Source organism: Sander vitreus, chromosome 4, assembly GCF_031162955.1.
Source record: "Sander vitreus isolate 19-12246 chromosome 4, sanVit1, whole genome shotgun sequence".
Taxonomy (NCBI): Eukaryota; Metazoa; Chordata; class Actinopteri; order Perciformes; family Percidae; genus Sander; species Sander vitreus.
Genome location: NC_135858.1, coordinates 13,676,518 through 13,701,846, shown reverse-complemented (window position 1 = coordinate 13,701,846; position 25,329 = coordinate 13,676,518). Strand labels below are relative to the sequence as shown.

Here is a 25,329-nt window from a genome sequence, read left to right as displayed (position 1 = left end):
ACACACCATTAAAAGAAGAAAGAACAGGGGGAGTTCATACAGCTGAATGAAAACGCTTTGCCTCCAGAACCAGTTGCCAGATGTCCTTTGCGTTTACCCTCACCTCCTCATTAGTTGACAGCGCTTAACTTAGCATACCAATGTGTTATTTGTGAACAGGAATAGGAACAACCAGAGGATAGTGCTCTTAAAATGAAACCATAGATTAAAGCAAATGCACTTGCGATTCTGTCTTTGAACTATTAACATACATCTGTTGAGCTCCTCTGCTGACCCCTGGGATGCACCAGCCACTTTCTCAGCATCTCTGGCCCTTTCCTCTATGTGAAGCCATTCCCCACTATGTCAACCTCAGAGCCGATGCTGAGCTTATATGTCCCAGAGGTTAAATGTCCTCTGTTTTCCACAAGGTCAGGTTTACTGCCACAGCTTCAAAGGAAATTGTGCTTTCTGGTTCATTCTGGGCTGAAATGACAGAATGTCATTTGCGAGAGAAAGTGTAAAATGTCTCATGATTGTAAATGCATTTGGAAAAAGATAATGCACGTTTGCAAATACAGGTAGGCTGTGTATATGTGCGTGTTTGTACGCAGGTTGGGTGGTTGGGTATTTAATGCCTTATTCTCTATAGATAATGTGCCCGCCCGGATGAGGGAACCTGATCTAATTTGACTGCAGGTGTGTGTGTCTTCCTCGCTTGAATAGAGCTAGAGCAGAGAGAAAAGAGACAATCCCCGGAGCGATGTGACATCAAAACGCGCTACCACCGATGACCTAGAAAAGGAGCGTGCGTATATGTGCGTAAGCAACAGTGAGCTTTTGTGGCACATGGCTCAGGCAGCTGTTTACGTTGTTGATTGCGTGTCAAAAAATAGTATTGCAATTGGTTCGATTTTCCTTAAAGGCCCGGGTGAGTTATATGTTTGGAACGAATTTAAAGGGAAACAATCGAGTAGATTAAATAAATGCATGATGCGTGTGGTCTCCTCGCGACCACTCGCTATCTCATTGTCTCATAATGCGCGCTCAAGCACGACGATAAATCCATGAACATGGAATTTACCCCGCCACCATCCCTGTGTGAAATGTAAGTTACATTTCCAACAAGTTAAAAGCAGTGGGGATGACCCTTTAACCGACCGAAGATATCAATATAGCGCGGGTCATCATTTCCAGACGATTAAAAAGGCGCGTGCCAAATAGGGGGCTCTCGTGTCCCTGCGCGCGCTGGCTCCGCAACATACACACAACAATAATTTGATTGGGGTCGCTGTGCGTGCGGTAGGCGGAACCCGGGCTCTCTTCACATCCCACTTTTGAGAAGATTACGATTACAATTTAGTGGAAAAAAAACACATGACATTAACGCAGTTTGGAGGGAAGGCGGACGGACGTAGCGGGACAGAGGCTGGAAGACACTGCAAGCGGAGGCAAGATCTGTGTGGTGATATTTGGAGTTGGATGAGGACTCGGGTACTTCTCTGGTAAGGCAATTAAAATGCGATTGTAAGTTTTAACATTGACGTCTAGCCCTCACGACGCATTTCAACTTACCAACGAACATGTTTTTCACAAATATGGGGACTTAAATATTAGACTACAAAGAAGAAACGACGCTCCTTGAGCGTGTATGTGCAACATAACCCCGCATGCTAAATCCGCGTGTGACATTTAGCTAATGGGAGTAATTAATGGAAGTAAAAGTCAAGTCAAGATAGCGTTGTTAAGGTTGTTTCATTCAAGCGAAATGCAAGGTCCTCGGTCGCCAGATAACCAGCCGTAGAGAGGTGACATTACAAACCGTGCACTTGATCTTCATGGGTAATAGTGCTCCCATTTGGACTACACAGACCCCTTTTTTATAAATGCTTTCTTCTTTGGGGCTTATCTTAGAATCTGTAGAAATCGTTTACACCACTGGATAAATGTTTCCTCTGTTTAGAGTGAAACCTCATATTAAATCATTCATTCCAGTGATACCCTCTCAACGTGATCAAGTTAGTGAGATTAAACTTGGGCATTGGAGGGACATACTGGAAGCTCCTCAATGACCCTTCTTCTTAGTATTTTCAAATGACCAGCGTATGCTCTCCAAACTGAACACTTAGGCCACTGAACGTATGGCACTGAGGACAGGGAATGACATTGTTGAGAATGCACGTTTGAGGCATTCAGTGGCTGAGTTGCTACGGCTTTAAAGCATCATTTTTCTATTGCCCGTTCTATTTTTAAATCGTAAGCGAAGCATCCACAGCTGTCTCACACCATGTCACAGCTCGGCTACAGGTGCCATCTGGTCTTCATGCTTGGTGATCTTGCCTAGTCTAACTGACATACCCAAGCTTTTGGTGGGATGCCAAGTCTAAATAGGAAGAGACCAACTCATCCCTTAAATAATATACACATACAGATATATATATTTATCTATATCTGATGTTATTGGCAGAGGAAAATGCTGCTTAGTTTGATTGGTCTGATTTAAGGCGATACATGTAATAACTGAAGTGTCAAACATGCACATAGTAAATCAGATTTCTTGAAAAGGCAGGTATATACTCATAAAATTACATTGAGCAAATATATTTATTTTCCAGCTAGGCTAGGCGCAAAACGTCCGTTGACATGATAAAACTCTCCACAGCAGCATGGTTTCTGGAGTCACCTGCAGCAGGCAAAGTCCCCAGTCATTCACTACTCCACGATGAGTCACCTCAAGGGCTTGTGGGCAGCAGGTGAGACTATGACTGCTAGACTTTACAGTCCGGAGTTGGCGAGAGCTCACGTCTGGCCTGCTTGGCCTCTGCCATTATAGTTGACTGATTCCTCTCTCTGGCTTGTAGTGGGCCCATGTGCTGCCTCTCTCCAAACCCCATCACAGAATGAAATCACGGTGTGAACACTGAACAGACTGATCCAGCCTCAGCCAGCGTGTGTGATTAACACCTGCATCTGTGTGATTCAGATTGTATCTTTGTACATGTATGAGAGTGAAAGAATGTGTCAGGTGATATGTGTGGTCATGCACATGCATGTGTGTACACCGCTGAATATTGGAATAGAGATTGAAAAGATATTGTGAAACAAATGTCAACGCCCCAGCGGTTGATTACAAAATGTATCGATTGACAGGGAAAGAGGTTAGACTTCAAAGAGAAAGAGTATGTCAACACCCCGGCGGTTGATTACAAAATGTATCGATCGATGAAGGAAAGAGGGTAGAGTTCAAGGAGAAAGTACCGAGCGCTATGCAACAAAGGGCACAGACTCATTCACAACTACTGTAGTAGATCACATTCAAATCATGGCCAGCAGTAAATAAGCTATCAATAGTCTCCTTAGTATTTGTTCTTAGCTTTCAATCTCAGGTGAGTGGATGAGAAAAGTTCATGGCTCCTTGTCCTACCTCTTCTTTTCTTCACTATTGGATGAGACATAGACACAGATATCCACTTAGTTCCTATTTGATTTGATCAAAGCTCTGTGTCCATGTGAAATATTCTTAACCTGCAGCAGTATTGGTTTACCTCTGCAGGAATAAAAAGAAAACATGAAGGGATTGTTCAGTTCAGTCAGTTAGAATGCAATTTAGTTCACTGTGAGAAGAAATGAACGCCCTGCTGTGACTTTGTCGACGGTATTAAACTATGAAAGGACACAAGCTTTTGTCTGGACTTGAGGTTTTACAGGGATTTGATTTTGGCCTTTACAAGGCAAACAGAAGTATTACCTTAACTCAATCCCTTTCACTGATTACAAAATCATCAATCAATCAAATATATATACAATATGTTGTATTTCCACAGTCAAAGTAATATTTTGTCAGTAGATAGATGATCTGCTTTGTGGTTTCGAAAGACTGAAAAGGATAGGATAACAAAGCCTAGGCCCAAAGTTATATCTATCCCTTTGAGGGCAAGCAGGCTTATTTTATTGTCCGTAGTCATTATCCCAGTATTTGTACATATTCTACCCGTCAATTGTTTTTTTGAAAGAGTTGTGTGGATTGACGGATATCACTGATTAAAAAAATGCAGGTTGCATAAGGTTATACCACTCATCTAACCAATAGGCTGGCATTTATCCTAAGTAGGAGAAATTATTATACCCTCAACACTTTGCTGTCCAGTTATCAGCAGTAGATTGAGCAGAGTCTCACATCCATGTCTAATGGGAGCAGCTGATTTATGTAATTGAAACTTCATATTGGCTGAAAAATGTACATGCACTGTTTTATCAAAGTGGGACTGCATGCATTATACCATATCCATCCTAATATTGCAGTGGTTCCTCAAAGGGTCAGTGTTGATGAGCTGTGTGCAGTTCAATTGAAGAGTAATTGTTTTTCATGATTGATTGATTACGCCCGAATAGATCAAGAAAAGCAAAGTTTACCAAAACGTTTTATTCCCAACACCCAGGATGGGAACCACTGCCTTAGTGCATTTCTTTCATGTGTCCTCCTCAGGAGGAAGTCGGAGTAAAAGGGTTGGTTGGCGTGTCTTTCTTGGTTCTTGTATGGCTTGATTAAATTGCCAAAGACACTTCAGAAGGACAGATAGAGGAAAGTCTCACTATTGGGCCACCATAGAAAGTCCAAAGGATTTATACAATCTTCTGAATCTCAGCTAGAGTGGAATTTTCGCTCATTATTCATCGTTGGCTTGTTGTACTTAGCACAATTCTTAGTTCTATAGAGATTTGATACTTAAGCCTTACATTGATCTGCTTACAGCCTGCTGTGCTCAGGAGTTCTCTGATTGGGATTTGGACATCCATAGTGCTGCTACAGCATGTGACAGAGTCAGCAGTGCAACATCCACCCTGGTGGTCAAACACTGTGTGTGTTGTACTTCCAGCTGAATGAATGCATTCGCCCCCACGGTGCACTTTTTTTCTTTTGCTCTCCTCCCATGTGATGAGGAGGAAACAGGAAAGATGGTACTTTGTTTTAGGGCGCATGATTGAGAGAAGACAGAACTTGCATTGAACAGTGTGATGTTGAGGGAGGACTGTCTGAATGGAAGGCCGGTTGGCTGATTGCATCCTGTCCTATTGTTTTAACTAATATAACTGTCATACGGTTTCTGTGTTGAGGTTGTGTCATCGCTGTCTTTTTTTTTGTTCAGGCCTTAGACAATCTGCTTATGGAGCCGCTGTCCAAATTAACCACAGCTTACTATCCTAAGAAGGAGACAATCGTATATGCTTTTTTATCAAGTAAGACCTGTTAAGTAAACAAATAGATCTACAACAATTAGACGATTAATCGATCAAAAAGAAAATCAATCTGCAACTATTTTAATAAACGATTAATCATTTAAGTCATTCTTTAAGCACAAATGCCAAACATTTAATGATTTAAGGTTCTCAAATGACAATTTGCTACTTTTCTTGGTCTTCCATTACTTACATTGCATATTTGGGGTTTTAAACTGTTAGTTGGACAAAACAAGATATTTGATGACGTCACCTCGTGCCCTAGGATAATGTGATTTTCCACTGTTTTCTGATGTTTTATAGACAAATCATTGAGAAAAAGAACTGAATTGTAATCCCACGTGGGCCAAATGTTTGGCGTGACACAGAAAACAAATAAATGAATGAATGATGATACTGATGAATTGATAATAAAAATAATGGTTAGTTGCAGCACTATAAACACGGACTTCTTAAAGCTAGATCTTACACATTGGTCCAAAGTCCAGAGCCTAACATTGAGACGAAACATGGGCGGAGGGCTTTTGTTTCATTGTATGCCCGAACTAAGTGAAAACCAGGTTTTTCTTTTACACAACGTTTAAAGGAATACTTTGATTTGTGTGTTCAAGTATGTTCCAACCACTCATAGGTTCTCCCCAACAAAGCCAAATACACTCCAAAAGTACTGTATTTAGTGATGTACTTATGATGCGACGATTGTTTGAAATATACTGAACATACAGATCAGTGGCGTAGAAGTGAATAATTCTGCAGGAGTGGTTTAAGAACTATCCATCCGAACTTAATTGATGAAACGGAAAGGCTGATATATATTGGCTGATCTTAATTCATTGCAGATATAACGGTGTCAGCGGATATTTCATTCGATAAATGACAAGACATTGAAGTACAGAAATGCCAAAAATATGTTTTGAAACAGTCACCATTTTATTGTTTGTCCACCAGAGTATTGACACATGTATTTTTATTTTATTTTTCTGCTGTATTTTTAATTGTTAAAAAAAAGCTAGTTTAAGGGAACTCCCAAATTAAGCTAAATTTTGTATATTTAAGCAGAAAAACCAACTACACAAACCTGCAGTGTGTACGGTTAAGTTGCTTGTCAGAATTTTTTCATATTTATATAGCTATACTAAAAACATCTGTTTTTTTTTATTATTAAGTTTTGCCATAGGTGTTATACAAATAATTACAAAACAACACAAAACCTACATAACCCAAGACACATGTAAAATACAGTATACAAAGACTATTTGACATACATAAACAGAGCTTAGTGAACACAGAACATAAAACATATAAAGACAGTACTTGACTAAACGCTACAGGGGACAGTTAACAATGGGGGTGGGGGAGGTGCATGTGTGTGCATTAATAGCCGACCCGGGGGTGGGCACAGGGCTTCTGAGGGGATAGGAGTGGGGCGTCCAAGGGCGAATGATGCCAGAACCACCGCACCCCGCCCTACCCATCCCAGGCAACAGTTGTTATCCAACCGACGGACCAACCCATTCACACACCCCACTCTCCCTGTGATATATGTGCCTTCTAATGTCTAGGTGCTTAAAAAGAGGTGCAGAGCAGAAGGGAGAACTTATTTAGGTCTCTCCTCAAGCACCGCCCTTGCCCTTCCTATGGACTGGACTGGAATGGACTGATTATGTGCCTCCTCTAATATGTGATGCATTAAAAGAGGTGGGGCGCGACTGCGCAGGGCCTCTTCAGGCCTCCCACAGAGCGCCCCACCTGGCCATATTCCTAGTTGATTTGGTTGTTGTTTTATTGATTGGGAGTGTGAATGATAGACATCTAGTGTGAGGAGCATTAAAAAGTGAGGTGTGCAGAGTGGAGCCGGCCCGGGCAGTCACAGGGCGTGGAGGAGGGTTGCGGAGGTGCGGCGGCAGGGAGGTCGTTCCGGGCGCACATCCCCCCTCAGGGTAGACACCCCCCTCCAACTCATCCACCCAACCGCCCCACAAGGCAGCCAGTCCCGGGCCCCCGGGGGCCAGAGCAGCACAGAGGGAAACTGATATTAAGCTATTGAAGGGAGGAAACATAGAGGAGCAATTTGTGGTAGGTAGTGGGGCCTCATCCCAATCCTACTGATTAGTTTAGAATGCTTTATTATGTCTTGATGTGGCATGAGCGGTGAGGATGTATAGGGGCAATGATGAGGCATGTTTGATAAGGTTAATGGTAACGAAAACTGGGTCTCAGGCAGAGCAGGCCAACGGAGCTATGACTTTAGGAATTTGGAGAGTGATGGCCATATGGAGAGGGAGTCTTTTGAGTTATTTTCAGATGGGATATTTGATATTTCTAGTGAGATGTGATCCAATAATATTTTTTTCCAGATAGAGATATGAATTTAGTTCTTTGTTTTCCAGTTCATGAGGATGGTTTTCTTGGCAACAGCTAGCGCGACCAGCAAAGTTTTACTCTTAAGATGGTTCAGGTTGATTGTGGAGGTATCTCCAAGCAGACAGAGAGATGGGGAAGTTGGGATGCCGCAGCCAAGGAAGGTGGAAAGGAGCCCTGTAATCTTTTCCCAGAATTGTTCAATAGGAATACAGTGCCAGAGTGCATGAATATATGTGTCCGGGCATGTCTGTGTGCAGTGGGTACAGATGTCTGAAGTGAAACCCATGTGAAATAATTTCCGTCCAGTGAGCTGAGTCCTGTGGATAGTCTTGTATTGTATTAGCTGCAAGTTGGTGTTTTTGGTCATGAGAAAGGTATTTCTGCAGACTTCGGTCCAGAAATTGGCATCGGTGGAAATAGATAGATCCGATTCCCATTTAGCAGAAGGTAGACTTATGGTGGTGTCTGTCTGCATCACTATTCTGTAGATTTTGGATAGTAGTTTTTTTTGAGGATGGTATATTGATTAACTGTGAGACAGATGTAGCAAATTCTAAATTGACCATTGAGGTGTTGATGGTTAAAAACATCTGGTTTTGAACAGTTGCTCTCACCATGACTTGTAAGCTTTCTTATCAGTCAGTGAGTATACTGGCATTTGCTTCCAGTGCTGTATTTGACAGCATTCTGTGAACAGGCCAAATTTGATTTGACATTATCATGCCAGCATTGTGTTACTGTCCAGACAGACAGACTGCCCAGTTCTCATCATCCTTACTTTATTCATTCAGATAATATGCAAGGGCAAATACATTTCCTTTTTTTAAGTTCTAAGAAAACAAAAAACACAGTTACATCTGTCCCAGTAATTTACTGCTTTGGCAAGAAGACTTAATCTGATCATGCAATTTATCTCCATCTAATCACTTTTCCATAAATTCATTCTGTTTTTCTAATGTGTGAAAATGTAACTTCAGGTATACACCTTCCTGGCTATGACTTTTCACTCTGCCCCTATGATTCCCTTCTGCAAACGAATAGACGTGGGCCGGTTACCGGTTTCAAGGTATACTGCGGCTTGAAAAAGTCACGGTTTCAAAAGCACTAAAATTTTCAGAGTCTTCAAGGACAGAAAGTGCAGTTTTGAAATCCATCTCCCTGCCAGTGTGCAGTGTGTTTAAAAATAAAATACATTGTGTTCAATTGAAAAAAAAGTTGTGTTTTTTTTACACAGACATTTCAAAATAATACATTTTAAAGCTGTAATTGCAATACCGTGAAACCGTGATATTTTTGCTGAAGGTTATCATACGAATCGATAAAATTAGATAATTAAAAAAGTCGGCAACAAATTTCATTATCGATTCGTTGTATCAATATGCCACTCAGTCGCGGAGATAAAAAAAAAAATGTAGCGCAGCGCGACGACTTATATGCCTCCCGGCATCTGAGGCGTCCTTTTCGGCCGTCTCCCGGCGTGTGAGGCGTCCTTTCCCTGTAGGGTATTTCGTGCTGGCCACCACGAGAAAAACGTCCCCGTGAACACGTATCAGTAGATTAAAAATAACGTGACATTTACACAAACTGCCGTGAGACCGGGTTGAAATACGGAGAAAGACCGGAGAGACCCGTAATGTTGTTCTGAAACACATGGCGGAGGCAGAGAAATCAGTACGACCTAAGTCATCCAAGGTGTGGGAGCATTTCACACTAAATAAATCAAAAACGTGTTAATTGCAAGATGAGCAAAAGCAACATGGCATGGCACAGGCGCACCACGGTGATGATTCAGCACCTAAAACGTAAACATGTTGGAGTCCTTGATGAGGAGTTCAACAGCAGGGTAAAGTCACTACAGAATCCTACTTTTGTTCCTTTTTGAAGTGAGGAACGTAACGTCCCTCCAGTAGCTCTTCTGGTGCTGGTGTGGTGTTTACTCGTTATCCAGCTTGACAAGCATGACAAGCTAGCGTTAGCTCGTTAATAACAGTAGTAAAGCAGCGGTGGTATAATTTGCAAGACTAAAGACACGTTTTTATTCACTCGCCTTTTTTGGCCCATTAATTTTTGAATGTAGGTATTCTGTGCTTTGTCCCATATCAGTTATTGTTGACAAATATATTTGTGTGTGTTGTACTTTCATTTTAAAGTTCTTCTATAGCACTTGGTCATCTTAAGCTGTTTAAATGTGGTGGACATATGAACTTAACTTGCACTTACTACAATGATGGTAATAATTTAATGAATAAGCTTCAAGTGAATGTGTGTGTGTGTGTGTGTGTGTGTGTGTGTGTGTGTGTCTTGTCTGTATCTGCTCTTTGGGTTACTTACCTTTACACAACTATTAACTAAAACAACAAGTATGTATGTAAGTATGTAAATTAATGTTTTTTGTTTTTTTATCCGATTCATCGATTAATCGAAAAAATAATCGACAGATTAATCGATTATTAAAATAATCGTTAGTTGCAGCCCTAATACCGTCAGAATCTCATACTGGCCCATGCCTACAAACGACGTACACAGTGTCACATTGTGGCATATATTTTTGTTGTTGCAATGTGTATAACACATTTTTTAGACAACACACAATGTGCCATCTTGTAAGAAAACACTTAGTTGTACAAATAGTCAGTGTCATGTATGTAAAATATGTTATAAAAGGTGCTTGTTAATTTGCAGTTTTGCATATTAAGCGGCAGCATAGCACAATGTTACTGTGTTCTGCACAGAGGTGATGAAGGCTGAGATCACATTCAAATCAAGTGAATAATTTGCTCTATATATGAAGTATGTTGTTGTAAACAGATGTAGGACTGTACAGCATCTTAACAACCTGTCAAATATTTTAAAGCAGCTCATCACCTCAAGAGCAAAACGGCACACTTTCCCGCAGTGACTTAAATGTACTACGCTTTAGGTCCATTCTGCACCTGGAGTGTGTGTGTGTGTGTGTGTGTGTTTGTATGTTATACTATGTGTTAAACATAAACTGCACCCTGGAGCTACAATTTGACTGTCATCTAAGGCCAATGAGCTTAATAAAGAATTGCGCAAATAACAGGAGAAAATCTGCTTGATTACAGATTCCGCTGGATTTGATAACATTCACACAATTTGCAAGAACCAGTTTTGAATGGAAATATCTCCGAAATATTTTACTGGGAACTGCATTAACAAATTAATGAATACATGCATGCATAAATAGAAAGAAAAAGTGCAGTAATAATAAACAAAGACCAAATTTTACTATTTTACAGCACCAAACAATGGATGGAAATTTTTGGTTTTGTGGGACTTGAATTTAGCTAATACACTATAGCAATCTAATTCTTTTGAGAAGACATTGCAGTGTGTGCCGTTTGTGTCTCATTGAGCGAATCAGATGCTACTAGCGCAAATTTAAAGGTGCTGTAGGTAGGATTGCGAAGATCCAGGACTTAGCCAAAAAATTTGAACAACTTCTCAGTCCCTCCCCCCTTTCTGCTAAAGCCCAAAATGGTCTCCTAAGCCCCTCCCCCCACAAGGGAGAATGAATGCATGTGCATGAGGAGTGATTGACACACAGTTAGACACCCCCCCCCTAGCCATGACTGGTGCATCTGAACAGGGAGCGGTGGATTTTTGCAAATCGCACTACAGGCTGTAGTTGGTGCCAGAGGAGCTGGATTTTTTTTTAAATTACCTGCTTCATATAGTTCTACTACTAGGGTCAGTTTCAGCAAATATGACAGAAAGTCTTACCTACTGCACCTTTAAGCAAGGCTCATCTCCCTGCACTTAATGTACATTACCGGTCAAAAGTTTGGGGTCACTTAGAAATTTGCATTCCACTCCATTATAGACAGAATACCAGCTGATCTGAGTTGGTGGCTGATCTTTAAAGGACCACGCCGACTTATTGGGACTTTAGCTTATTCACAGAAACCCTCATAGTTAGACAAGTCGATACATACCCTTCTCATCTCTTTGCGTGTTGTAACTCTGTCTGACGCCCTAGCTAAGCCTAGCACAGATCCTGGAGGTAACCGGTTCCAACTAGCCTACTGCTCCGAATAAGTGACAAAATAACACCAACATGTTCCTGTTGACATGTTGTGATTTGTATAGTCGCAGCGTGTACAAATAACAAGGTCATATGAGACATAGCCGTCTTCTAACCGTATACAAACTGGGAACTATATTCTCAGAAAGGCGAAGCACTGCTACTTCTGCTACTTGGGCGGAGTGATTTGCTAGCAGCACCTGAAGCCCTGTGGTGAGTAGCAGAGAGTTCGCCTGGAGTTTGCTCAGAGTTTGAGTAATAGAGTCAACAATTACTAGATAATGACAGCATAGTGACCTTGTTATTTGTACACCCTGTGACTATACAAATCACAACATGTCAACAGGAACATGTTGGTGTTATTTTGTCACTTATTTGGAGCAGTAGGCTAGTTGGAACCGGTTACCTCCAGGATCTGTGCTGGGGGCGTCAGACAGAGTTACAACATGCACGGAGATGAGAAGGGTATGTATCGACTTGTCTAACTCTGCGGGTTACGGTGAATAAGCTAAAGACCCAGTAAGTCGGCGTGTTCCTTTAATGCAATATCTACATTGCCCATTATCAGCAACCATTCATCCAATGTTTCAAAGGCACATTCTGTTTACTAATCTGATATCATTTTAAAAGGCTAACTGAGAAAACATTGGAGAACCCTTTTACAATTATGTAAACACATAATGTAATCTGAAAACTGCTGCCCTGATTAATATAAACAATGCAACTGATCTCAGCTGGTATTCTGTCTATAATGGAGTGGAATGGAAATTTCTAAGTGACCCCAAACTTTTGACCGGTAGTGGTACGTAAATCTGACCCTTCACATCGTATTGATTACTTTAGTCCTGCATCTTACCACTCCCCTTTTGTTTGATCTCACAGGACTTTACTTATATCCTCAATCCCATCCCAATAGCTGTTTGTACCTTTCACTTGTCCTTCTTGCACTGTTTTAAAGAAGTCTCTGGACTACTATGTGTGGTTATACATTGCTTTATTGTCCCTTCATGTATGTGGGGTGTCTAGTGTCAGAATTGAGCCAGAGTGACAGAAAGAGTTGTGTGAACCTATAAATAAATTACATTTTCAGTGAGTCACCAGTCTGGTGCTCTCATGTAGGCATGTCACGAGACACTAAACACAATCCACACCGGCTGATGCCTCACTCTTTACTGGGTGCTGCCCCACGTTGTAGTGCAGACTTCCTTGAGCTACAGCACGCCAGTTAGGGCAGGAGACAAAACATTGGCCTCTTCGAGTCTCACAGAAAAAATACACAAATTTGAGTGACCAAACAAGTGACTCAAAATCAACAGATGTAGTCTTAGAGAGGAGATATTGCGGAAAACAAAAATTATTTTGGAGTGGATTTTGTCATTAGAGTAGAGGCACGTGCAGAACTTCAAATTTATATTGTCATTTAATAGCCATTGAAGCATGAGGCTCCTTATATTCCTTGGTTACCAACTTGTTATGGCTGGATGCATTATGTGTGTGGGTTTTTCATCTGTCTGTCCGTCCGTCCCATTCTTGTGAACACGTAATCTTAGAACCTGCTGGAGGGAATTTCTTCAAATTTTGCACAAACATCCACTTGGACTCAAGGATGAACTGATGAAATTCAAGAATAAACACAAGTTAACATAATACAGAAGCTTTATTTGATAAAGACTTCGTTGATCCCGTCTATTAGATTAGATGTGTAGGGCTCGAGCCCAATAAATATAAGCCAATCGGAGCTGTAGACGAGGCCTTGACACTGGTGGCAGTGGGGTGGTTGAGCGGCGAAGCAGCATAGACTGCAATGACAGCAGCGATCGACAAAATGTGGTGGTACAGTACGGTGGTTTAGATATTCTTCAGCTAAGATGATCATTAGATGCTAGCTGACTATAGAGGTGGAGCCTCAGTGTGATGATGACATTGGCTGACAGTTGTCTTCTTGAAGCTTCATTTGATAATATTTTTAAAGCCACAAACAACCCCTCTCTAGTTTCATTAGAGTGGGATGTGGAGCTCAGGAAACCAAATAAATGTTGGTAAAACTGAGCGACTATTGGTGAAACAAATGTCACCAACGTGTTTTAAGGACATGCTAATTTCACAAAAAAAGATAGCGTCCCCACCACCTGTTGTTTTACACATTCTGTAACAGTTTCAAATAGTTTGTGATAAGTAAATAATCCATTTATAAAAGTAATTGTGTGCACATCCTACCATCTGGCAGGTGCAGGACAAATGAGAAATACTAAAGTGAAAAAATATAATGTCCGCAACACTGCTTTAAACTCCCATATTTAATACAAAGGCAACGTTTCAACTAGAGATGGTCCGATACCATTTTTTGCTTTCCGATACCGATTCTGATACCTTGAACTTGCGTATCGGCCGATACCGAGTACCGATCCGATACCAGTGTGTCATATATTTTATTATGTTTTAACAACTGTATACTACTATCCCTGTATGGATGTGGCATGAATGCCACAGAACGTTCTTTTATTATGCAGTTTGACAGTCAGTTATAACTGAAAAAGAACATAAATAAACTACTACTACTACAACGTATTTTTTCTTTAGGGCTTTATTACGCGGTATCGGATCGGTGCATAAACTCCAGTACTTCCTGATACCAATACCAGTGTTTTAGGCAGTATCGGAGCCGATACCGATACTGGTATCGGTATCGGAACATCTCTAATTTCAACCCTGCTGGGTCTTCTTCAGGATAATGCATTTGCCTAAAGAAGACCCAGCAGGGTCGAAACGTTGCCTTTGTATTAAATATGGTAGCTTAAAGCAGCGTTGCGGACATTATATTTTTTCACTTAAGTATATAATCCAACCTGTGCATCTGAGATCTTGTCCATGATTTTGCATAAATGTTATGTTAGTTAAAATCAGGTATGCATGCATTAAGATGATTGATTATAGACAGCCGTGTGTTTTTTGTGCAAATATTTTAGATTATGTCTGGTGATGTGCACGATAACTGCTTCATTGGCAGTCTGCCATGTCATTCACCATTCCATACTGTACTTACACACATCAGCATGCATCCCTTTATAAGGAAATGTTGATTCCCGAACCATCAAAGGAGATTTGGGGTAGGCCTGTCGCGATAGTCAATAAATCAAGTAATCGCACGATAAAAAAAATGAGCTCGATAATTTTTCCGGCCGCGATAATTTCCAGTTGCGTGCTTGTTTGTTTTCCTTGTCTCTCTCTCTCTCTCTCTCTCTCTCTCTCTCTCTCTCACTCACTCACTCACTCACTCACTCACTCACTCACTTACTCACTCACTCACTCGCTCTCTCTCTCTTTCCTGGCGGAAAACGCTAGTGGCGGAAAACGCTAGTTGTTGGAGCAGGGTTTCCCACAGCACTTTGCAGTTAAGGCGGCGTCAAAAAGTATATGAGCGATATCCGCCGTGTTACTCGGCGTCCTGTTTTCTCCCTTTGATTCCAAAGCACACAGTTGACAACCTGCAGGTGGAGACAGGCTCGGACATACACGCCGCTGTGGACTTGTCTTGCAAGCGGTTTCAGGAAAGGCTGGCTGCATGTGTCCGACAATGCACAGAGCATTAACAGCTGTCCGCGGATACGGAGTGCGGAAAGTGTGTCAGAGGCTCCCGGACGGTGAACTGAGACTCCGTTACCTGCTTGTCGGTCAACGGTTAATGATCGGTTATTTATTTTCATTGTGCTTTCTTTTGGAAGGCTGGCTGCCAAAAATCGCCACTTACTAGCTAATTAATTAGCCTGAGATAAACGATATCTATCAGTAAACAGAAGTGATGTGGTGGCTGGCGTATGGTGTGCGCGCCAGTTTTCGTGTGCACGCCAGTGTTTGTGTATGTGGGTGTGTGTGGGTGTGTGTGGTTGTCAGCCTGTCCCCGCGAAGCTCCGATCTGCAGACAGCAGAGGAGCAGAAGAAAGTAGCTGCACCTTCGCCAAAATGAAGACTGAAAAACAGAACTATTTTGATAGAAACATTTACTCGCCATGTGGCAGATAGCTACATAGATATAGATATAATTTATTAATTATATATTATTTAAATTTAATGTTTAGTGTTTAATAAATAATTGCTAAATGTAGTACAGAGTCTGTAGTCTAATCGCACAAACAAACACTCGAGGAATGCTGCAAACATTTGATAGCCAGTACAAATTGCCTGGGAGAACATACGTGTCACAAACGGCAATTCCACAACTGTACAACAGCGTGAAAGACGACATACTAAAGGAGATCAAAGACATATTGTGGATATTTAAAATGTCTTCCAGTTCCAGTGTTAAATATTCTTTAGAAATACAAGTTTATTGATCTTTGAAAAGGTGTACCTGCATTATTATGCCATTATCATTATATTAGATGAAACGACAATATTATCGTTTATCGCAATAATTTCACATAAAACATAAAACTTGGGTTGCTGTGATATAATACCTTTCACATGACAGTGAATATTTAAATGCACTGCCACGTCCTGCAACATTTCATAGTCTCTGATGTGTGTATCTCACAGCAGCTTATATGAACCCTGGAGATGAGGAGCATCTAAGAAACTGACATAGAAATCTCTTCGTCAGAAGATAATCTCCTATTCTCTCTGCTGGTTAATCACAGTGGTACTCAGGGCCTGTAGCAGCGAGAGAGAGAGAGAGAGAGTAGTGTCTAATGAGAGACTTGAACACACAGTTCAAACAAACGCTCAAAGCAAGTCAATAGAGACATTAGACTATTTAGACTTCAAAGCACCACTTTTTATAGGGCATAAGGATGTGAGGTAATGATGGGAGAGAGATGGGGAACGACGTGCAACAAAGACCAAAATCATGGTATTTTATTTAACGATTCTGACAGTTTGACGGTATATCACAGTATTTAGTTTAGTTTTTGCATGACTGGGCCTTATTATAGATTTATAGTGGTTTATTCGACTGTCAGGAGTACATATGGATATACCAAGACTTGGTCCAAACCTAACATATGGCTAACATATAGTCAAAGTGCTTAATTACGGCCAAATTGTTACAGGTATAGTCAGCATTGGTGTCTATAATGTGAATATAGATATTAAATGTTCATCTGTAGTGGTCCCAGTAATATTTGTTTGTTGTGTACTGAAGTATCACATGACATGGTAAAGACACATTTAAGACAAATACTTAAGGACTGCTTTTCAATTCTATTTTCAACAAGTTACTGTTCTGGATTACTCATCTGTAATTGTGTAATTAATGTTACTTTGTTTGTATCAGACCAGACCTAGGTTGCACCTCATGACAATTATGAACCACAACCTCAAATATTGGTCTTGAGGAGCTGCAGCATTTATTTATGGCTAAACTGAAACCTACACTGTACATTTACTACCACCTCACTGTTTACTTCTCTGCTCTCTTTGGTGCACCGATGTTAATATCTCTGCCCGAAAAACTAAAACTGAAACCGCTGGCATCCTTTCCTTGCGCTTCTTTCAGATGGTTCTATTTTAAAGATGTTTTCTCCCTTCTATATAATGTGTAGGCCTACTACTTTTTGTTATTTGAGCAGTTTATCTTTCACCGGGTTTACACAGGCCGCTGAAGCCTCGCCCACTCCTCCACCCATGTTATTATTATTTTTTTTTTTTTACAATTATTTTTATGGACTGTTTTGCCTTTATTGGATAGGACAGCTTAAGACAGGACTGTGGGAGAGAGAGAGGGGGATAAAATGCAGCAAAGGGCCACGGTTCGGAATTGAACACAGGTCGCTGAGGTCCATGTACTAAGGACCAGCAAAGGGCCACGGGTCGGAATTGAACCCGGGTCACTGCGGTAAGGACCAGCCTTAGTACATGGGGCGCACGCTCAACCAGGTGAGCTACCAGGGTGCCCATCGGCATCCATGTTAAGCAAATGTTCTGTTCATACTAGGGATGCACCGAATCCAGGATTTGGGTTCGGATTCAGCAGAATATTGGGCTTTTTGACTGGTTTCGGTTTCTGCCAAACCTTAGAATTTTTTTCCACCGAACCGAACCTTACGCTTGCACTACGCGCGCTACACTGGTCGACGTAATGACACCGCCGTTGATTACGGGAAGGTGTTTACGTAGGTGGACCTACGTAAACACCGTACGTAGGTGGCAGAAAAAGTGTTGTTTGGCAGTACTTTTTGTCGCAGTACCGATTTGTCTCGTGGTGGCAAGGACCCTAAACGATACACAACATTGCCGCTGTTAAAACATTTGCGTATGAAACATCCGAAAGAATACGAGTTGTGCATGAAAGAATCTACAGACAGCAGCCAAAATGCAGCAACTTAAGGTACGGCAAAGGAAGGACAGTCACAGCTAAAAACTTGTGTTAACCAGACAGTGCCTCTCCCGGACTGTCAGCTGTTCTCTCGGCAAATGAGTTTCCCTATAGTGGGAGTGGAGTGACCGAACGGCCGGCCAGCCAACATGCCTTCATCATACACTGCTAAGCGAAAATTTGCCAAACAAAATTGTCACTCATCTGGCGATAGCGATGTGCTTTCCTATGATGTGAAAAGAGTGTGTGAATTCAACATTAAGTTGTTACATTTAACTATTTTAGAGGCTGTGGATGTTGTTTACTTCATTAATGTGTTTACTGTCTTAATGGACTGAGGATGGGAGTAGGATTCGGTATTCGGTAGTCGGTTTCCGATTCGGCAGAATCTTAACCAGTGGATTCGGTATTCAGCCGAACCCCAAAAATCTGGATTTGGTGCATCCCTAGTTCATACAGCACTCGCTGCGCCACCGAGCTCTGTGAATGGCTCGTGGTCTGGAGCAATTGTTTCGGCGTCTCGTCTATTTTTTTTTACGCTAGCGAGTGAATCTTGCAGGAAAACCCACAGATGATCTATTATAAACGATATAGAAGACATATTATATAAATTATGTGATTCTGATAACTGATCAAATATGCATCCAATGTGTAATGAGGAAGTTAATCAGCAACTGCCAATGGGGGAACCCCAACACTTAGAGCGACAGAGTATGCCATCCATAATGCTGGCCCTCACCCTGCGGTGTAATTTTGTGATTGTACAATTATAAGTTTTACAAATTGTTTATGTGTCACAAATTGTTGTGTGCCATGGTGTTTTACCCTGGTAAAGAGAGTTAGTTGTGGGTTATCAAGTTAAAAAGTTTTATTGTCATACAATAATCTGTTTTGTCTAAAAAGATACATTTCTCTGTTTGTTCATCTCACTTCAATTGTATTGCTCCAAAATGGGATTGTCAAGCAGACAAACTGACCAACACATCTATAATAAGAGATCGATACTTGGCGCCTGCGTATCGATACAGTATTGCCACAGAAAATATTGCGATACTATGCTGTATCGATTTTTTCCCCCCACCCCTACAATATATACCACAAATATACAAAATAAAACAATTTTAAAAGGCAACATGTGAAAAATAAAGCAATACTAACAATAAACAGTGCAAAGGTAAACAGTGCAAGTTATGCATATGCAAACAAGTGCATGTGGAAAGAATGTAAACAGTTGAGTACAGTTATGAGGTGAACCATGAGTATAAAGTCCTATACGCTGTTTAGGAGTCTGATGGCAGTAGGAAAGAAAGAGTTCTTTAGTCTGTGGTCCTGCATTTATCACTTCTGTACCTCCGGCCTGAGGGTAGAAGTGTGAACAGTCCGTGCTGGGGATGGTTGGGGTCCTTGAGGATGGAGGCGGCTCTCCTGTGGACCCTTATTTATTGTTTTGTTAAAAGTTGTAACTGTAGTAAGAAGGGTATGCATGCAGTTCATTTATATAGGTCCCCTCTCAATACACTCACAGCTTGTGTTATTCACGGCAAACAATATTATATATTTTGCTGCCTATTGAAGAGTTACAGCAATTGTTTCATTCATCCAACAACGGCATGACTTTTCCCATAATTACACTGCATATGTCTCTGTGTCTGTGTGTGTCTTTGTCATTATGTGTATGTATTTGCATGTTCACTCTTGTGTGAAGAACCAGAGTAGAGGCAGATGGTTGTTGGATGCGTTTGCTGAGTGGTTACTGCTTATTTCAGGCAGCTGTGGTGCTCAGTGGCACATGCAGCAGTACTTGAATGGTGACATGACGTGGGGGTTACACTGAGGCTATTCACTCCTCTGCAGCTATTTTTATACATGGGCAAGAGTGTATGGAATGACCTGCGCGCTTTGATCCTGATTTCCTGCTTGAGCGAGATAGACCCTAATCTGATCTCCTCTATCATCCTGACTGTCAGAGGTCCCAAGTCTCAACTCACTGTTTTACTAAAAATGTTCTCTGATTGAACTATTAGCTGCTCATCGGTGAAATTGTGGGCATGTGTAATCTTCTCTTAATCTGCAGGAAATCTCTTTCTGTTCATGGACAGAAAGAGAGGATGAGGAATTTGCTTGAGATGCTGAAGTGCCATAAACAAATCCTTTCGTAAATTAGTTTTCATTTTCATTTCCATTTTTCAGAATTGCTGTGGTAAGATAGGTTTGCTGTCTTTCAAATGACCAAATGAGTTGTTTTTTTTTATGGCATTTGAAACATTTTAGCACTGCCTTTACTGCATCTGACCTGGGTGTGAAAAAAAGAAAAGAAAAACAGTCGATGATTGTCCACATGTACTTGAGCAGATTAAAAGTCTCTGAAAATTGCAGTGGAGACTCAATTAAGAAAGCTTATACGACCAGAGGGCTACGAGAATGTCATCAAGTAGTGACAGAGGAGGCAGTATTACACTTTGAGATTACTCATTGCATAACTTGCACACACACGCAAAGCCACACATTTAATTATTCACTGAATAAACTACAAACACAAATGCACACATGCATAGCAATAAGCGAGGATGAATCAGCATGGACTGTGTTATTTAGTTCAGGTATCAGTTAAGGAATAACAATCAGTGGAACTGCCTGGCTCAGTTTGCCTCCTTGTGGGATGACGTTTCTCAGCAGAGTTTGCTTACGTCAGAGCCTGCGTACTGAAGGCGCATGCACTCGCTGTGTGTTGGCAAACTGAGGTGATGTTTTGGATGAGGGCTTGAATAAACATAGCCTCTGCTGTTGCTGTGAAAAGAATCATTTACTCCCACCAAGAGCATCACAATGTGGCATTAACTCTTGAATAGGATTCGGAAGTTTGGATATTAATGGTCGAAACACTGCATTTCTTATGATAATCTTTTTTTTCCATCTGGTCCTTCTGTTGTTTAATCTTATTTTCTTTTCTCCTATAAAACGGTGCTTCTGCTCTTGAGAAATGTGGTTTATTGGAAATATTTTGGGCACCACTGAGACAATCAGACTGATTACAAGGAAGAGTGATTATCACCCTGTCTGCTTCTCTATGTTCTGTAATGTGGCAGGGTGCTATTAGGAGAATGAACACACAAAATAAACCCACATTTAGTTTGTGGAGATCTTGAAAATGTCTTGTGCTTCAGTTACATTGACACTTTTGACAGTTCTGCTCTCCTAACAATGTTTTTCTTTTGGATTTGATGTTTTGAAATCATGGTAAACTGTAACTGCTCATGCAGACAGTTGTGCATGTGTTTTTGGATGACATAGGATCTACAGACTACAGAGCATTTCAGTTTTACTGAGCATTTCCTTACAGACGCACAACTCTCCCTCTCTTTCATACCACCACAATGGTGCTACAGTAACTGGTGTTCAAGCCTGTGGGACTGAACTCAATTGTCTTTGTGCTCGTTCTCATTTTCTAAATAATAATAATTGGTGGTGGCGTGTCACTTAAAAAATGATATCCTAATACACCAGATAGAGGTAGTAAGAATTTAAATATTATTTATATTATAGTAATGTATTATAAAGATGTGTACCATATCCACATCTTCAACTGAATCTTTATTATTTCGGCACAAATATCTTTATTGAGTAAATAATACATGAAACCTTGTCCTACTTTTAAAGGAGCATTTTCCCCACAGCGTTTCAGCTACTTCCTTTTCACCTTCATTTGCTTCAAACTTGGAGGACTGGCGAACAAGCTTTCTAAAAATAAGAGGCTCTAACTAAATTAGTGTGTTTCCCCTCAACTTCTTCCAAGGATGTCATGTATTGCCTTTGTTATTGAATATATTGATTGGAGGAGCCACAACTCTGTCCAATCAGGTCTGCTGTTTCAAGCTCCACTGCTTGAAGCCATTGAAAAGGCACCCTTGTAGCCGTACAGCCCATTGTGTATTGTCCTTGAATGGCTCCCCCCAACCTCTTCGTGATTTGTAGACTATTTGAGTGGCAGTGTGGTTCTGTGCAGTGATTTGTCCCATGAAAGGGGCCCTGCCTCTGCCATTGCTACCGTCAGCAACTATGCTACAACTGTGCATGAATACAGGATACTGGCATTTGCTAAATCCAAGGTGGCGTCTTTTCAATTAGAGCCCAGTGAAATACCTTTTCAGCCTCTCGAGTGGTGTGGCGAACTACAGCCAAAGGGGGCCCCAGCAGTATAATGATGCCTGGCACAATAGTACCACTGTTCTCCAAGCCGTTCCCAGGAAACCACACAACATGTGCCATTGTGCACTGTGCTTTGCTGCCCAACCACGTTGCCCAGCTTTAGCCAGAGACACCGAGAGGCCTGGCTGTGCTGTGGGGCTCACAGCAACGCGGTTGGTAAGACAGGTTCAGAGGACTGCTAGACGTCAACCAAGGTTTATTCAACTCACACTGTGTTTGATGTGTTAAAATAATATTACAAAAAGCAACATTTAAAAGGCCAGGCTGTGAAGCGGAAGAAGCCTGAGGGGGAAAAAGGACAGCTGAGTGGTCGCCAGGAATGGTAGTACAGAAAACCCTGAGCATTGTTGTTAAGTTGAACCCGCTTCAATAAAAAAGGAAACCAAGAGAAAAGTGACAAGCAGAAAAATGGAGCCACAAAGACAGCTAGAACTGGTTGGTAGCTGGTCCTAGCTGGTTCTTCTCTTTTTTATCTCAATACTGGGGGTTTGAACATTTGTGTGTGTTCCTCCTCTATGGCTCCCAACGAGCTCTCCATTATAGCCTCCGCTGCTGTTTATGCAGCAGAGCAAAGGAGCTCATTCAAGGCCAGCCAGATAGGGGGCTTTGGTCAACTGCATCCAGGAGATACGCGTCATGTGGGCCTCTCTGGGCCCCACAAGCCAGCTGGTCAGCTAAGACACCACAACAGGATACCCAGGAAATAGAGGCCTGACGCAAAGCCCAGTGTGTCAAAGTTAACTGACAGCTCTGTTTCCTCTGAGCGTAGACCTGTCAGTTGATGTGTCAATTATTCATGGGATTTGCCAAAACATCCATTTATTGTCAACTCTATGTTTTGACCAACATATCTAACATAGTAGAAGTTTGTGTTTTTGCATTAGTTTACAAGTGAAAATGTTTGTTAGCCTTACTTTCAATCTGAGCTTGTTATTTTTATCCATTCAAATTTACAGTGTCGGGGTTTGACAAAAGAATGAAATAATTTTAATCTAAATCCACTAAATCTAAAGTTTTGGGGCATTTTTAAAATTTCAGACAATTTGGTCAGAATCTTCATTTGTCAACAGTCCCTATAGGTGTGACCGGATAGTACTTGTACGTTTTAGAGGAAAAGTACACTTCTAAGCAGTTCTAAGAACTACTCTCCCCCAAAATCTTTTTTTCCGTTTGCATTCCCACTGGCCAAGTGGCCATAGGGACTGGTAGGAGGGGTAAGGGAGTGACACGAGCACTGCAACGGTCTTTACCAGTGAGCCGCAGGACACGCTTGTGGAGTTTAACTCCGAAAAGACAGTTAACCACAGGTTCCCGTTAATCTTATGATGGACATGTGTTGTGATATTTAAACAAACGAACCGTCAACGGCGAAATAAAAGCCTCGTCTTTTGCTGGAGAGACCTCCAGCTCACAGCGAGGTGTCTGAGCAAGACTGGCCGAGCGACGAGCTAGAGGCCGGGGCAGGCGCTTGCTTGCTGTCGCTTCACTTCATGGAGGTTCTCAACTCCGAAAACTTTGAAGCAAATTGTCAATTCGGCATCAATTTTCGCAAGACTGCCTATATTCCGAAATCTAAACAGTTAATTTCTCACCTAAAACGTTGTCAGAAGTGAATTTAATGATGAATAAGATGGTGAAAATTGTTAAAAATGTCCCGTTGTTGGTTGTTGCTCTGTCTGCAAGTTCCGAGTTGGCAGTGGGCGGGACTTATAAGTTCGACCAATCAAGTACACCTAGGAAAAGGGAAAAGACCCTGCTCTGAAGTAGGAGCTAAATAAGTACGCTACTGAGGCCAGAGGAACTTAAAAATCCCCAAATTTTTCCTGTCGGAACACAACGAAAAAAGTGTTCTAGGAACGTTTAGTTCTAAGAACTGCAAAAATCCCTCCTGTCAGAAAGCTCCTATTAAGTCACAAATGGTGCAACGCCTGCGAGCTAGTTAAGGTAGTGAACTCGAGCTGCACTGCTGTTTACACACGTGACATGCTTCACTCTCCATATCATTTACCTAACACACCCTCTCAATTTGGCGGCCTATTTAAGCTGCAACATTTCCCCATCTCTGCCTTGTCAATGCTGCTGCCACCCTGCACCCGTATTGCTGCCTGCTCTTTCAGCTCCACCACCACCACCCCAGCATTTACCTGCAGGCTACGGACAGGGAGGAAGCTACTTCATCATCACTCCCCAATATCTCATGTAAACCCAATCTGCGTGGAGTAATGAGTTCAGAGTCTGGCCGCCAAACACAATGTTCTGCTGTTATAATAAACATTTCAAACGTGAGTTGTCTGACTGAACTACAATATGTAAGTTAGCCACTTGGTTATTTCAATAGGTCTGCAAGGAATTTGGTGTTGCTCCATCTTGACATCTCTTCCTGTCATTCGTAGAGTGATTTGGAGTTCAGTCACGTCCCTGTTGGGCCTTAAGGAAGATACAGATACACTTGAATGCCCTCAGGGTGGCCTCCTTTATCTTCCCATGTGTCTCTTATTGTTGGAAACTAGGAATGAAAGCATTCCTAGTGCCAATGCACTCAATATCAATTTCTGAATGTGTTGTTCTTCCTATTATAATTCAAGAAAAGCAAATGTTATCTCCAGTACCAAGCAACAGTTACATACTGAAAACCATGTATCTCCAAAATGTCAAAACAGTCCTGTTTTTAGCTTTGTGACAATGCATTTGTCAGATAATCCAAAGGGTTTTCAACTAAACAAGCGGGATCATTTTCTCAACCCCAATAGATCGTTTTAGTCCTTCTGTTTATTTAAAAAAAAAAGTCAAATCACCTGCATATACAGGGTTTCCATTAGACAGAAATGATATGTATTTTTGATTCAGATCCTCTTTAGATGACTTTCAAGAATAAGCTCATCTTTTTGGGATCCACACAGGTGTAATACAGCGAATAAAGAAATTATAGGCTCTGCTATTCTGGTTGATTAGACCTCTGCTCAGGTTGAAGGTGGGCAGTTATGCTGGGTATTACGTGAGGTTATCAGGCTCAATGCACCGATAAGTATGGTAAAGCCGGAATTTGTTCTACCCAACAAAGCTATCAGAAGAGGCGATTAAAGTCTGTACACATTCACACCATCCTGAAAAAAGGTCTAATCAGACACAATTAGTGAAATTACTTGTGTGGGTATGCCGGGCCTTTAATGTTCATATGTGGTCTATT

The 25,329-nt window shown here is 41.4% G+C and overlaps 1 protein-coding gene across 2 annotated transcripts in view; it reads left to right on the top strand.

Annotated features, from left to right (window-relative positions):
* Positions 1-1,186: 1,186 nt before the first annotated feature.
* Positions 1,187-25,329, top strand: part of LOC144516821 (sodium-coupled neutral amino acid transporter 3-like) — a 43,218-nt gene continuing 19,075 nt past the window's right edge. For both annotated transcript variants that reach the window (XM_078248453.1, XM_078248452.1), the window contains exon 1: positions 1,187-1,484. The gene's annotated coding sequence lies outside the window, so the exon portion shown is untranslated. The remainder of the gene's footprint in view (positions 1,485-25,329) is intronic.